This window comes from Ovis aries, chromosome 3 (assembly GCF_016772045.2).
Source record: "Ovis aries strain OAR_USU_Benz2616 breed Rambouillet chromosome 3, ARS-UI_Ramb_v3.0, whole genome shotgun sequence".
Classification (NCBI taxonomy): Eukaryota; Metazoa; Chordata; class Mammalia; order Artiodactyla; family Bovidae; genus Ovis; species Ovis aries.
The window spans coordinates 226,056,624-226,069,253 of NC_056056.1; the positions used below are offsets into that span (position 1 = coordinate 226,056,624).

Consider the following 12,630-nt stretch of genomic DNA (forward strand, 5'->3'; position numbering starts at 1 on the left):
AAGCCACCACCCATTAAGCAGGCGCTTCCCGCCCACCTCCCCCCGGCTGTGGGCAACTGTCTGGGTGCTTTTTGACCCTGATGATTGGCCTGTTCTGCATTTTCACGGTACATGGGTCTGCACCACTGTGGCCACGCACGCTGGTTTCCTACACTTGGTGCTGTGACTTTGAGACTCATCTATGGTTTAGCACACGATTCATTCCTCTGTTTGACTTGAGAACTTTCCTTTCTAGGCCATTATAATACACAGACACACACCCAAGTTCTTTTCTTTTTAATTGTGAAAAACTCACAGAATATAAAATTACCATTGTCGCTCAGTCCACATCACTAGGAACCGTCTTTGTGCAGGGAGCCTCTTTGCCTCACCGACCCTCAGCCACCGGTGAGGTCAGAGCAACCAGCCCAGCCACGACACCCCTTCTCAGGACCCTCCGTGCCACCCGCACGACCAGGACTCCACGCAGGCCTCCCCACGGCGGCCTAAGAAGAGAACTACTTGGGGGGGGGGGGGCGCAGAGGTGGCGAAGGAGAGACCCAGGAGAGAGGAGAGGAGAGGCGGGTGGAGGAGTTGCCCCCCTGAGCTCCTGTCTCAGTCGTGCCCGCCCGACCAGCCCTGCTTTATTGCTGGGATCAGAAACGGTCAGATGGGTGAGGGAGGTGTGACCACAGGTGTCAGCAGCTTCAGCCAGACACCCGACAGTCTACAGTGCAAGCCTGCCAGGCCCAGCTTCACTCCCCGGGCCAGCTTCAGAGCCCCAGGGCCCCAGCTTCATGTGGAGGCCTATCCAAGCCCCATCCTCCGGAGCTCCACATCCCAGCTCTCAGGAGAGTCTTCTGAGCTCCCAGGAGATCGTGTCCACTCAGGGTGTATGACAAGCGGCCTTAGGCTGGGACCAGTTGGAAGTGGCCAGAGTGAAATCAAGTGTCTCTGTATCTCTTCTGCCCCTGAAGCGCCCACTCTCTCCTCCTCGCTCATGCCTGCTTTGTCCAGCGTCCCCTAACACAGCCAGGCTGCAGGGAGGGGTTTCAGGGCAGAGCAGGAGCTGCAGCATCTCATGGTGAGCAGGGCTGGCCACCAACTCACGCCCGACTCTGGGAGAGCACCACTGTGGCTCAGAAAGTGACCCTCTGAAGGCACAGGTGACTGCTCCCGGATCACACAGGGGCCCCAGAACTTAGGTTTGTCTTGTGCCGTCTACAGCTGGCTCTAAAGGACAGACCGTCAGCAAGGAGACATCTGGACCCCGGTCATCACAGTCAGGTTGCTTACGTACAAAGGGGGTGGGGCCGCCTGCCTCTTCTGTTTCACACCACCCCCACTCCCCTGACCTTCTCCTCCTCAGCATCCTACCCCTGGACAGGGCATTGAGGACGGGGTGGGGGCCTCCTGCCTCTGCTGTTTCACAATCCTCTCCCCCTTCCCTGACCATCTCCTCCTCAGCATCCTACCCCCGTATTGGGCTTTCTTGGCCCAGACACAACAGAACTGATCATTCAGTTACTCAGTATTCAGTGGAATAGTCACAAAGTGACTTCAGGTTTAAAAAGAAATAAAATTGAAAATGAAATCCACCCAGACTGTTAATGTTTTGGATGAGGTTAGTGTCAGAGAAGATCCCTGGGCTCCTGGTAAAGGTCCCCCTGAAACTCTGGCTCTGGAAGGAGGGAGGAGATGACCTTTGGTGAATGTGACCTGAGCCTGGTTTGTGTCTGGCCAGCTCACTGATTTGATTACTGGTCATCATCACATTTTCTGAGCCCTGTTCTGCATCTGTTCAAGGTCCTCACACAGCTGCCAAGCTGGAGAGCTCATCACAGTGTGCTTAAAGACTCGAGGGGTCCTGGGTGAGGCAGAAGATGGTGCGGGCAGAGCGTGGGATCAAGAAAGGCGTCGTGGACCCGCTGAGGTCTGCGTTGGGTCTCCAAGGGTGAGCTCAGCAGGGCCTGGCTCTGAGCAGGACTCACATACACGATGAATGACTAAATGAATGAAATGGAAATCTTCCCAAAAGGGCAAGACTGTCAGCTCGTCTGTAACTGAGCCCAAGCTCGTACTGCTCACCTCATGACAGGCCAAGAAACTGAGAGATGAGTTCCTGGGGCAAGGAACAGCGGCTTTATTCAGAAGCCCAGGACTCTTGTCCCGGGACCCATCTTGCCTGAGTTAGAATTCAGGCTTCCTTTATCTTAATTCTCAAAGGTGGTGTGGGAGGAAAGTCAAATATTTCCTCATTCTGATCGGGCTCCAGAGGGGATGTGTTAATGTCTGCCTCCCTACTGTGATTCACAGGTGAGTCTGGTCAGGAAGTTTCCTGTGAGCTAAACAAAGTTATTTTAGCTTGGTGCTCATTACCTGGGTTGCAGGGCTCCCAGAGATGGGGCTTTATGTACAAGCTTATAGGCATCATTTCTTTAGTGGTTAACTCGTAATAGGTAGAGTACAAAGGGTCCTTCTTTATGACACATTCAGGCCAAAGCTTGGAACTGCAGGGCACCGGGGGATGATGGCAGAGGCCCCGCAGGGCGCCCACTCGACTCCCTCACAGCTGTCTTGCTGACTTAGCAGCCTGTGTCTTGACTCCCTGGGGGCACCTGTTTGCCCTCTTCTCTGGGCCAGTGCTGGTTGTAAGGTATAGATTGGGCTGAGGCAGAAAAGGAGAGATGACCTCAACGGAAGCAGGTTACCTTTATTCAGGCAAGGAGGGGCGGCAGTCGGCCTAATGACCAGGCTGAGCCTGAGAGGGATCAGGAGGCTTCATATTTAAAGGGAGGTTGTGGATGTGATCAGGGCAACGTTAGTCAGGCGGGATGTTTTGGGTATTCTTTAGTTGAGATGGCATTTGTAGTTGGGCAGGGGGTGATAAATCCTCTGGATGAGGGGTGATAAGTCCCAGGTAGATGAAATAAGCCTGGAGCATCAGGGCGGGACCTAAAGTTTGGTTCTGTTTTCCCAAAGTTAGATGATTCAGCAAGGGCCTTTGAGACTGCTGTTTCCTTTCCTAGGCCCAAAGACTCTTTCACTCATCAGAAGCAACACTCACCTGTGCCCCTCCCTGATCAGGCCCAAGCAAACCAGCTGCCCTCACCTTAAAGGGTGTTAGTCTCTTAATCACGTCCCTGCGACCCCATGGACTGTAGCCCACCAGGCTCCTTTGTCAGTGGGATTTTCCAGGTAAGAATACTGGAGTGGGTTGTCCTTTCCTTCTCCAGGGGACCTTCTCAACTCAGAGATGGAACCCAGGTCTCCTCCATTACAGGTGTATTCTTTACCATCTGAGCCACCAGGGGCATGCATAAGAAAGTGCTGCCTCCCCAAACTGGGGTCAGAAGGCTGGGCGTGTGGTTCAGGTTCTACCAGGCAGCTCACATCCTCCTGGCATCTCCTCTTGTCTGCCTAAGAAGCTCCTACATCTCAGGACGCCTCTAACCTATACCCCGTTTTGGTGGGAGCTAGAGCTCAGCAGTGAATATTTTCAGCCCAGAGAGACACAGCCTGTGCTTTAGACCATGGGAACCCTCCCAGCTAGCCCCAGTCCATCCAAATCTCTCCTGTTCCTCAGATCCCATGGTCAACAGACAGTCCCCGAGTCTGCTCAGCAGCCCAGCTCCCACAGTGTCCGGCGCTGAGGTTCCTCCCTCCCCCGTGTCCCCTGGGCCCTGCACGATGAGCCCGCACTCCTGGGAATGGAGGGGCCCCTGTGCGCTTCTTCCGGGGCTGCTGCCGGGCCTTCCTTCTCCTTCAACCAGAGCAGGGAGCTGGGCTCTTCCGTGCCCATGAGTAGGGGGAGGAGGGAAGAGCGGTCAGTCCCTCCATCTCCTGTGGGCCGCGGCCCTGCAGGAGGAGGCGCTGGGGGCTGAGAGCGGGCTTGGCCTGTTCAGTGGTCAGGACTCAGGGTGCATTCGGGGAGGCTGAACCTGCTGGGGAATGGTGACAACGTTGGTGGTGACAAGCTGTGTCCATCTCTGTACGAGCTGGTCCATTTCACCGAATTATCTCTAAACTAACACCCGTATATAAACACTCTTCCTCTGGCAACAGAGGGTGGGCTCAGTGTTTTCCAGGAAACTCCTCACTAACCTCTGGGAAACATTCTGAGAGAGTCTCTGACGATGCAACGAGCGTCCGCTTTGGTTAGGAATCGACAAGGACTCACTGTTTGGCACATGGATGTCCATGCTATGTAGCAGCCTCCATGGGAGGGGAGTTTGGGGAGAAAGGACACATGTGTGTGTTTGGCTGAACCGTTCCCTTGGTGTTCACTTGAAACTGTCACAACACAGTTTGTTAACGGGCTACACCCTAAATACAAAGTGAGAGTTAAGAAAGAAAACAACATGTGACCTAACACAAAAAGAAGACACTGGGTGATTTGAACGCTGGCTTCACAAGTGCATTTTGGTAATGCAGAAAACCAGAGTGTTTTAGAATCCTAGTTTCTGATTCAGAATCAATGATATTTAGGTGACTAATCAATTGTCTAATATAGGCACTGGCAAAAATACAAGCTAAAGGCTAACCAGTTTTAGCATCATAAATGTCACCCTACAGTCTAAAGCCAGGCACATCTGTCTGTTCATCTGTCTCCCTCCCGCCAACTCCCTCTCTCCATGGTGTTAAGATTCGTGTCACCAGTGAGCTGGCTCCCGCTCTCCTGCAGCACACACCCTTCATTCTGTGGTAGAAGTGATGACACGTGTGTACACTAGTGTCAGCGAGGAGCAGACACTCGGTGACAGAAGGAAAGAGACTGGCGGAGGTCTCGGCCCGGCCTCGGCCTGGGGGCTCTGCCCGGACCCCCGCTCCCTGGTCCACTGCTGACCATAGCAGGGGCGGGAGAGGCCCGCAAGGGCCCTGGCCAAGAACCTGCATGCTCGGCTAGCTATTTACATCGAGAGTGTGGAGTTTTGCAAAGATCTTCAAATTTCTGTTTTTTTTTTTCCCCTGACTTCTTTCGTCTTCATTAGTCTTCTCACCCGGGGTGTCGTTAACTAAATCAGCCTATATATTAATATTAACATATATCATTGATATATAAAATTATATTAAAATAATAGTAGTACATAACATTTAATAACATTTAATATTTATTTACATTATATATGCATATATTTATGTAGCATTATGTTATAATAAATTAAATAAACTAGCATAGCAATGTGAGTATATATTACTCCTCAGAGGCAGACCTTTGCCTTTTATGCAGTGAGCTCTGCCTGTGACCATATTTTGTTTGCCAGAAAAAATGAACACTGAGGCCAGAGTGAAAAGGAGGGGAAGGCAGGCAGAGAAGACCCAACCTGAAATTACAGGGGAGGCATAACTGAATCACTCAAGTGAAACAAGAAGTGTGTTCCTGAGACCAGCCTGAAGCGCACAGTCTTAGTGAGGGGAGCGGATGCGACCTGCACCCGCCCACCGGCACCTTCAGGGGTGGGCGAGTGGGAGGGAGCGTCCTCCGGGGTTCTCTCCGTGGCTCCTCCGCGGACCCGCTCGCCTCCCCAGGCTCTGCTGCCACCTTGCTGCTTTGCCGGCCGAGGCCCGTTTCCTGCCCTCCGCTGTTCTCCTCCTACCCTCTCTCTGTCCTGGATTCTCTCGGCTGCTACCGGCCCGGCTGGAGACTCAGGCATCACCAGGCCTTCCCTCCAGCCAGTGAGCTGTCCTCGCCCCACCCTCCTCCTTGAGAGCTGGGTTAACCGGGTGCCTGGGGTTCATTACTGAGACTTTCCTTGCTCGCAGTTTCCTCCATTCCTGATGGTGGGATGCGCAGGGCAACTGAAGACATTTCTGGATTTCCCTGAATGTGGATGCTACATGAACCTAGTTTGCTTATAGCAGAATCATGTGGTTCTAAAGAAAGAGTTTTATATTCCTATTAAAACCACTGGAAACCCCCCAAACAGGAAACGGTGACACCTCAGAGTCATACTGTTACATGACAAAAGCAAGCTGTAAAACAGCACACGTTACTTGTCTAACGGAACTGAAAGTGAGCCTATGTTATCTGCGTGTCAATAAACACACATTTGAAAATGTTTCTTAAAAAGCTGGAGGACTATATACAAATGAACCACAGACACTTTGTAAGGATGAAAGAGAAATTCTGCTTTTACTCTAAATTATCCAGTTTCTTGGTGCACTTTTAACTCAGGAGGAACTTGAACAAGAGTGTATATTGTTTGTATTTAGATAAACACTTTACATATGATTGTACAGAACCAGCTTACCATAAAAACCGAACCAACGTATTTCAGAGTCAAACAAGTGATGAGCTGCGCAGAGGAGAGTGAGCCTCTGCTGAAGGGCCAGAGACAGAATGAGCACACGAGCAGCACGCGCAGTGAGAAGCTGGCTGCATGCCGCCGGCCCCTCCAGCCACTAGAGCATTCCTTGAGCACTTGCTGGGTGTAAGGCAGCCTGCACATCAGTTCCCTGCCCAAGGCAAGTCTGAATTCATGTTCTAATTAGCATCTCTCAGAGGTAGAAAATGTACACTTTATTCTCGAAACGTATTCTGGCCTGCTCTATAATGGATCGTTCCACTAGAAACAAAACACTCAAGCCAACATTAGAAACCACCTTTCGGTATACCTGAAAGCTTTTGCCATTTTAGAGCTTTCTCTTTTCTGTCATCTCTTAAACACATGTAAAATAAATACAGTCAAGTCCCCAGCAGGAGGGGCTGCTCAGGGAGCTCTGGGCCTCAGTCGTTTCTAGGAATGAAAGTGGCAAAGAGTATTTTTGCTCCACAACTCTAAAGGCATTTTGGTGTTGGACAATCGGGACCCGTGGAAAGCATATGATAGCCTGATGCTGTTTTTCCATCTGCCACAGTTCAGTGATTTTCAATATCTTACTTTCTGTAACCAAAGATTGAGAGTGCTCAGGAGAGAGCATACATATAACTACATAACTCGTTATAAATAGCATACAAGTAGAAAGTATAGTTAGATGTGAGCAGTTCCTGTGGCTCTCAGTCCATAAGGCTGACTCCCTTCCTCGGGCATCTCTGCAGATTGGACAGTAGGTGGCGCCTTCAGCCTGTTTGGAAAGCAGTTCCGGGGCTTTGGCTCCTTCACTTGCTTTTTAACTGTTTCCGCACCATTGCACAGAAAACAAAGTAATGCGCTCCTAAGCGTATGAAGTCCCGATCAACGTCATGGGAGCAACTCCAGAAGAACACAAAGCCACATAACTGGATCCGTCGGAAGCATTTACAAATATCCAGAGAAAGACTCCACCTCTCCGTGGATCCGAACTGAAAAGAAAGTGAAAGTCACTCAGGCGTGTCCGACTCTGTGATCCCTTAGACTGTAGTTCGCCAGGCTCCTCTACCCATGGAATTCTCCAGGCAAGAATACTGGAGTGAGTTGCCATTCTCTTCTCTAGGAGCCGTCCCAACCCAAATTATCCAGTGATAAAACGCTTTTAGGGTTTGTGTCATGAATGCCCTTTGCTGCTTTGATTCCTGGTAATGCCAGAATCCCAGGCCAGCCTGGGACCCACCCCAAAGTAGTTTGTGTCCTGTGACCCTGGTCAGACAGTTCAGTTCAGTTTTCTTGTTTGGAAACAATTTGACCTAGCTGCTCACAAGCGAAAAGCAAACTGTTGCAGGAAGACGGACCCCTTCCAGGGCCCGAAACTGGGCTCTTGTCTAACACTCAGAAATGAATTGTCCAAGGAGATACATGTGCTGGCAAAGCAAGAGATTTTATTGGGAAAGGGCACCCGGGTGGAGAGCAGTAGGGTGAGGGAACCCAGGAGAGCTGCTCTGCCCATGGCGCAGTCTTGGGTTTTATGGTGATGGGATTAGTTTCCAGGTGGTCTTTGGCCAATTATTCTAATTCAGGGTCTTTCCTGATGGCGCACGCATCCTCAGCCAAGATGGGTGCTAGCGAGAGGGATTCTGGGAAGTGGACGGACAGGCGGTGTCTCCTTTAGACCTTTCCCGAACTCTTCCGGTTGGTGGTGGCTGATTAGTTCTGTGTTCCTCATCAGGCTCTCCTGTCATAAAATAGCTCATGCAAATGGTTACTATGGTGCCTGGCCAGGGTGGGCGGTCTCAATCAGTGGGCTTCCCCTAACAAAACTGCTAGACCTTAAAATGTCCCAGTAGAGTACAGTCAAATGCTCCTGATTCTAGGTACTTCACAGGGTGCTTTTAAGCCTCGCCAGCCACCAGCTTCTCTTGAGTCTGAAAGCTGGGTTTCCTAGGGACTGGCAGCAGTGGAAGTGTGAAGAAATCACCGCAGCGGTGTTGTGCTTCAAAGCACAGGATCTGGACAGACTAGGAACAAGGATAAAATATTCTGAAGGGGTGAGTCCAGGGCATTTACTCTTATCTGAACAAGTCTGTGCACAGACGCATTTTATGCATCACTTCAGGGAGGCCACAGGCTCCCTGGGCTCTCCAAGTCCCTCAGGTGAAGAGCTCCTGGCCCGGGAGTGAAAGGAAGCAAAGGCAGCCCCTCCATCGTCCCCATTCCGACCTCCGGTCCCATCACATTGCGACCCCTGGGCCCGTGAGGGGGCCGGTGGCCGCTCAGCGCGCTCTCCCAGCCGCTCGGCCCCAGAGGAGTGGCCGGAGCAGGCCTGCCCCGCGGCGCCGCGGCTGCCTGCCTGCTGCCGGCGCGGTGAGAAGGCCCATGGAGGTCTAGGAAAAGCAAAGGGGCGCCCATCTCAGCAGAGCAGCCCCGAGCACAGGGAGTTAAAGGAACAGGAAGCAGGGTCAGGTCAGGGAAGGACCCCTGTGTGCCGGCCGCGCTGATAAGGGAGTGGCTGAGGCTTCCCTCCCTGCGCGCGCGGCTCCGCCTCTGCAGGCTCTTCCGGCTTGCCTCCGTGAGCGGCGGCTGCTTGTCAGAAGGCAGATCTTTCTACCACCAGTAAACTGTCTGTCCCTGCTGTCAGCCCTGTAATCTGGCGCTAGATGCTCCTGTTCCACTGGCTGCTAACACTTCTGTAAAAGGAGATCCAACTGTCAAAGTGCAAAATTCCAGGGGTCTGTGGAGTCCCGCCACCAATCCACCCCCAGAGTTGTGTTTGAATCAGGTAAAAATGCTCATTACAGGCTTAGCATTGAGGATACTAAAGTGAGAACATGAGTGAATTTAGAACTTTTGGAAAGTCTGATTTTAAAAGTATTTGTTTATCTTTAAAAGTATTTGCTTATCTTGTCTGAGGAATAAACATGGAAAGATGCTGAAAAAAAGCTACAAAATTTGAGGCTTTGAAGAAGGGAATGAAAAGAGAATGGGTCTCATGAAGAGTAACACCTTTCAGACGGAGCAGCTGAGAGGAGAAAGAAATTGATTTAAGAAGAGATCTTACCATTAGAGCTGAGGCCATCTGCCATTTCATCAAATTTACTTTCCTGCATGCAAGGTCACCTTGTACAGACTCCTACAGACGCACAATACAGCTGCCATCTCCACTGACACGCAGAGGGGCCACCGCTTCAGACCGCCTTGTGGGGCACTCAGGATGCTCAGGCCTCTGTCCCATGTGTCCCTGGGAAGTGACTCCCAGGAGGTCCAGCCACTGAGCCGAGTTCCACTCTTTTCAAACAGCCCTTTAAATCCCTGGGGCCAGCGCTCCTCTCTCTCACCACATAAAACGTCCCCCGTGAGTCACTGCTCCTCATCAACATGGCGGCTGGTTTCATAATCAGTCTTAAGATATGGTCACCTGATTCTATTATTTTTTATTATGCTGAGCTCAGTCACGTGTTTTATATCTTACTAGTGTATTAATGTGTTAGATCGGAGAAATGATTCAAGTATAAAGTCAAATGCTTATCCTCCTATGCACATGAAGTAGATAAATATAATCTCTGGAGATGGTGAAGGACAGGGAGGCCTGGGGTGCTGCAGTCCATGGGGTCGCGAGAGTTGACGTGACTCAGCGGCTGCACAATGATAAAATATTATCTCAGTTGATAATGAATGTACAGTGCATAGGGGAAAGTGGGAGAAAAGTATTTTAAAAATGGATCAAGCTTAGCTAATGAAATTAGCAGTTGCAAATGTTGTTTGAGGGAAGAACATAATGAATTAGGAATTAGGAATTTTCCTCTTATGTGAAAGGAAAAAGCAAAAGTCACAGAACATTCTCATGAGGAGACATATTTATTTGTTTATTTAGAAACTGCTTATTTTCTGTCAACCAATTTCCATTTTACGAGTTTGTGAGATTTCCATAATGGCTCAGGGTAAAGAATCCTGCCAATGCAGGAGACACGAGTTCAATCCCTGGTCCAGGAAGATCCCACGTGCCTCAGAGGAGCTAAGGCTGTAAACCACAACCACTGAGCCTGTGCTCCACAGCCTGGGGGCCACAGCCACTGAGCCCACGCTCTGCCACCGCTGAAGCCTGGGGGCCCTGGGGCCCACGCTCCATAGCAAGGGAAGCTGCTGCAACGAGAAGGCCAGGCACCAGAACCAGAGAATGCGCCCCGCTCACCACAAGCAGAGCAAAGCCTGTGCAGCAGCAAGAACCCAGCACAGCCCCCACCCAAGAAAAGAGCCTGGGAAAGAAGAGCTGAAGCCCACGCAGTGCTCTGCCTACCCGTCCAGTGGCCTGAGCAGTGGGTGCTGCAGGCCGGCCTTCAGGGGGAACTGCGGAGCAGGCGGCGAGCTCGCCTGCCCGCCTGTGGACTAGGCCGCCCCCTCAGACCCAGCAGCCTTGCACCCAGGTGCTGAAGTGACCCATTCACGGTGAAGCCCTTCTTGCTCAGAGCGGCTCAGCTGCACCTGCTCTCCCCTTTTAATCTCTTCAGAATCTGCAGACGTGGAGATCAGGCACGACCTCCCAAGAGTGTTCACAGGAAACGGTGCCGCGCACGGGCAGAACTTCCTGCGAGCATCCACCAAGTCAGACCCACCGACTGAGCTCGCTGGTTGCAGGGAATGGGTGGTCTCCAGAGCACAGAGGAGAGCGCGTGTCACACAGACCGATGGTAAGAAGTTCACAGGCATGCCTCTGGGAGAGGCTGGCGGTCAGCCCTGGGATCGGAACCAGCAGGAGTCTTGGCTCCTGGAAGCTGCCTGGGTCTGGGTAGCGGAGGCTCCAGGAGCGAAGCGGCCGAGCAGAGGAGCGGCGGCAGCAAAGCAGCTCGGCTCGCTGGCGAGGGTTCCTGGAGGACGCAGCAGGGACAGCGGCTGGGGTTTCAGGGGCAACGGCGGCATGAGCTGCCCACAGAAGCTTCTCGCAGGTTCTCTCGGATCCTAATGCAGGCGCCGCCACTGTTCCCTCTGTAGATGCACTGCTCCCCTGGGAAGTAAAGGTCGGTGCCGCCTAAGTGGGCTCCTGCTGCAAGGACCGTGATGACGCCGGCCTTCGTTTGCCGGACAGCAAGGACCCAGGAGAGCGTAGAAGATTCACTTCAAGTTATGGCAAGAATGCAGACAGTGCCGAATGGACCGCTGCCTGGGCAGCGCGGGAAAAGCCTGAGAAGACGTTTTAGAGAAGCCAGATAGTAAAACCAACCTGACTTTCATTCAGTTTGTAGAAATAAAGCTGTGAGTTTTATTCTTTAGAGGTTTAAAATTTTTGTAACGTCTTGGCATTTCTGAGAAACTTATAACACATGTGCAAGGTTCAAGAACTAGAAATATAAAATAGCTCACATTGCATTGTTCTTCCTACCCCCTCCCTTCTTGTCAAGGCCCTGCTGCTTCCGCAGTCTGCTACGTGTTCTGTTCTCAGGAATACCTCCCAGAGGTTTATTATTATTTTATTCCTAAGTATTTATTTGGCTGTGCCTGCGGGACCTTTTCCGTGGGAACTCTTAGCTGTGGCATGTGGGTCCTAGTTTCCTGACAAGGGGTTGAACTCAGGCCCTACAATGAGAGTGCGGACTCTTAGCCCCTGGATCAGGAGAGACGCCCCAGAGTGTCATTTTATGTAAGCACAAGCAACTGTGAATATCTGTTTCTTCACTCCCCGTGGTGATGCTAGTGGTAAAGAACCCACCTCCCTGTGCAGGAGACATAAGAGACTCAGGTTCAATCCCTGGGTCTGGAAGATCCTCTGGAACAGGACGTGGCAACCCACCGCAGTATCCCTGCCTAGATTCCTATGCAGGAGACATGAGAGACTCAGGTTCAATCCCTGGGTCTGGAAGATCCTCTGGAGCAGGACGTGGCAAGCCACTCTAGTATCGCTGCCTGGAGAATCGAGTGAGCAGAGGAGCCCGGTGGGCCACAGTCCACGGTGTCACACAGTGTCGGGCAGGACTGAGTGGCTGAGGCCACCACATTTAAAGCCATGAACGGTCGCATACTGAGCACAGTGCTTTATGGTGTCTTGCTTATACTCAGCTGACAATATCATGGGGAATAGTCTCTCTGGGGACACTGTTTTGCAGAAACCAGTCCACTGAATAGATGATGTACTATAATACGCTTTACTGGTCCACACTGGAATAAATACTAATATAAAATGACATCTTAACATCACAATCAGCAATGTAATGCAAAACCTTAGCCTAATTTATTCCATTGCAGGAAAATGTATAAATTTCTAAGGCGTTAGGAATTTCTACAAATCTAATGGATTTGTAGCCTGAAGGATTTCTAACTGAAATACAGCATCTGATAGGACGTTGCTGGATCCCCCCGCCCCCAGCCC

The 12,630-nt window shown here is 51.4% G+C and overlaps 2 long non-coding RNA genes across 2 annotated transcripts; one reads left to right on the forward strand and one right to left on the reverse strand.

Moving 5' to 3' along the window:
* Positions 1–6,083: 6,083 nt before the first annotated feature.
* LOC132659649 (uncharacterized) lies at positions 6,084–9,668 on the reverse strand. The gene is made up of 2 exons (XR_009600311.1): positions 9,331–9,668; positions 6,084–7,261 (listed from the first exon to the last, which is right to left on the reverse strand). It is a non-coding gene; the product is annotated as an uncharacterized LOC132659649 (long non-coding RNA).
* On the forward strand, positions 8,819–11,536 carry LOC121819254 (uncharacterized). The gene is made up of 2 exons (XR_006059525.1): positions 8,819–10,957; positions 11,259–11,536. It is a non-coding gene; the product is annotated as an uncharacterized LOC121819254 (long non-coding RNA).
* The last annotated feature ends 1,094 nt before the right edge of the window (positions 11,537–12,630 follow it).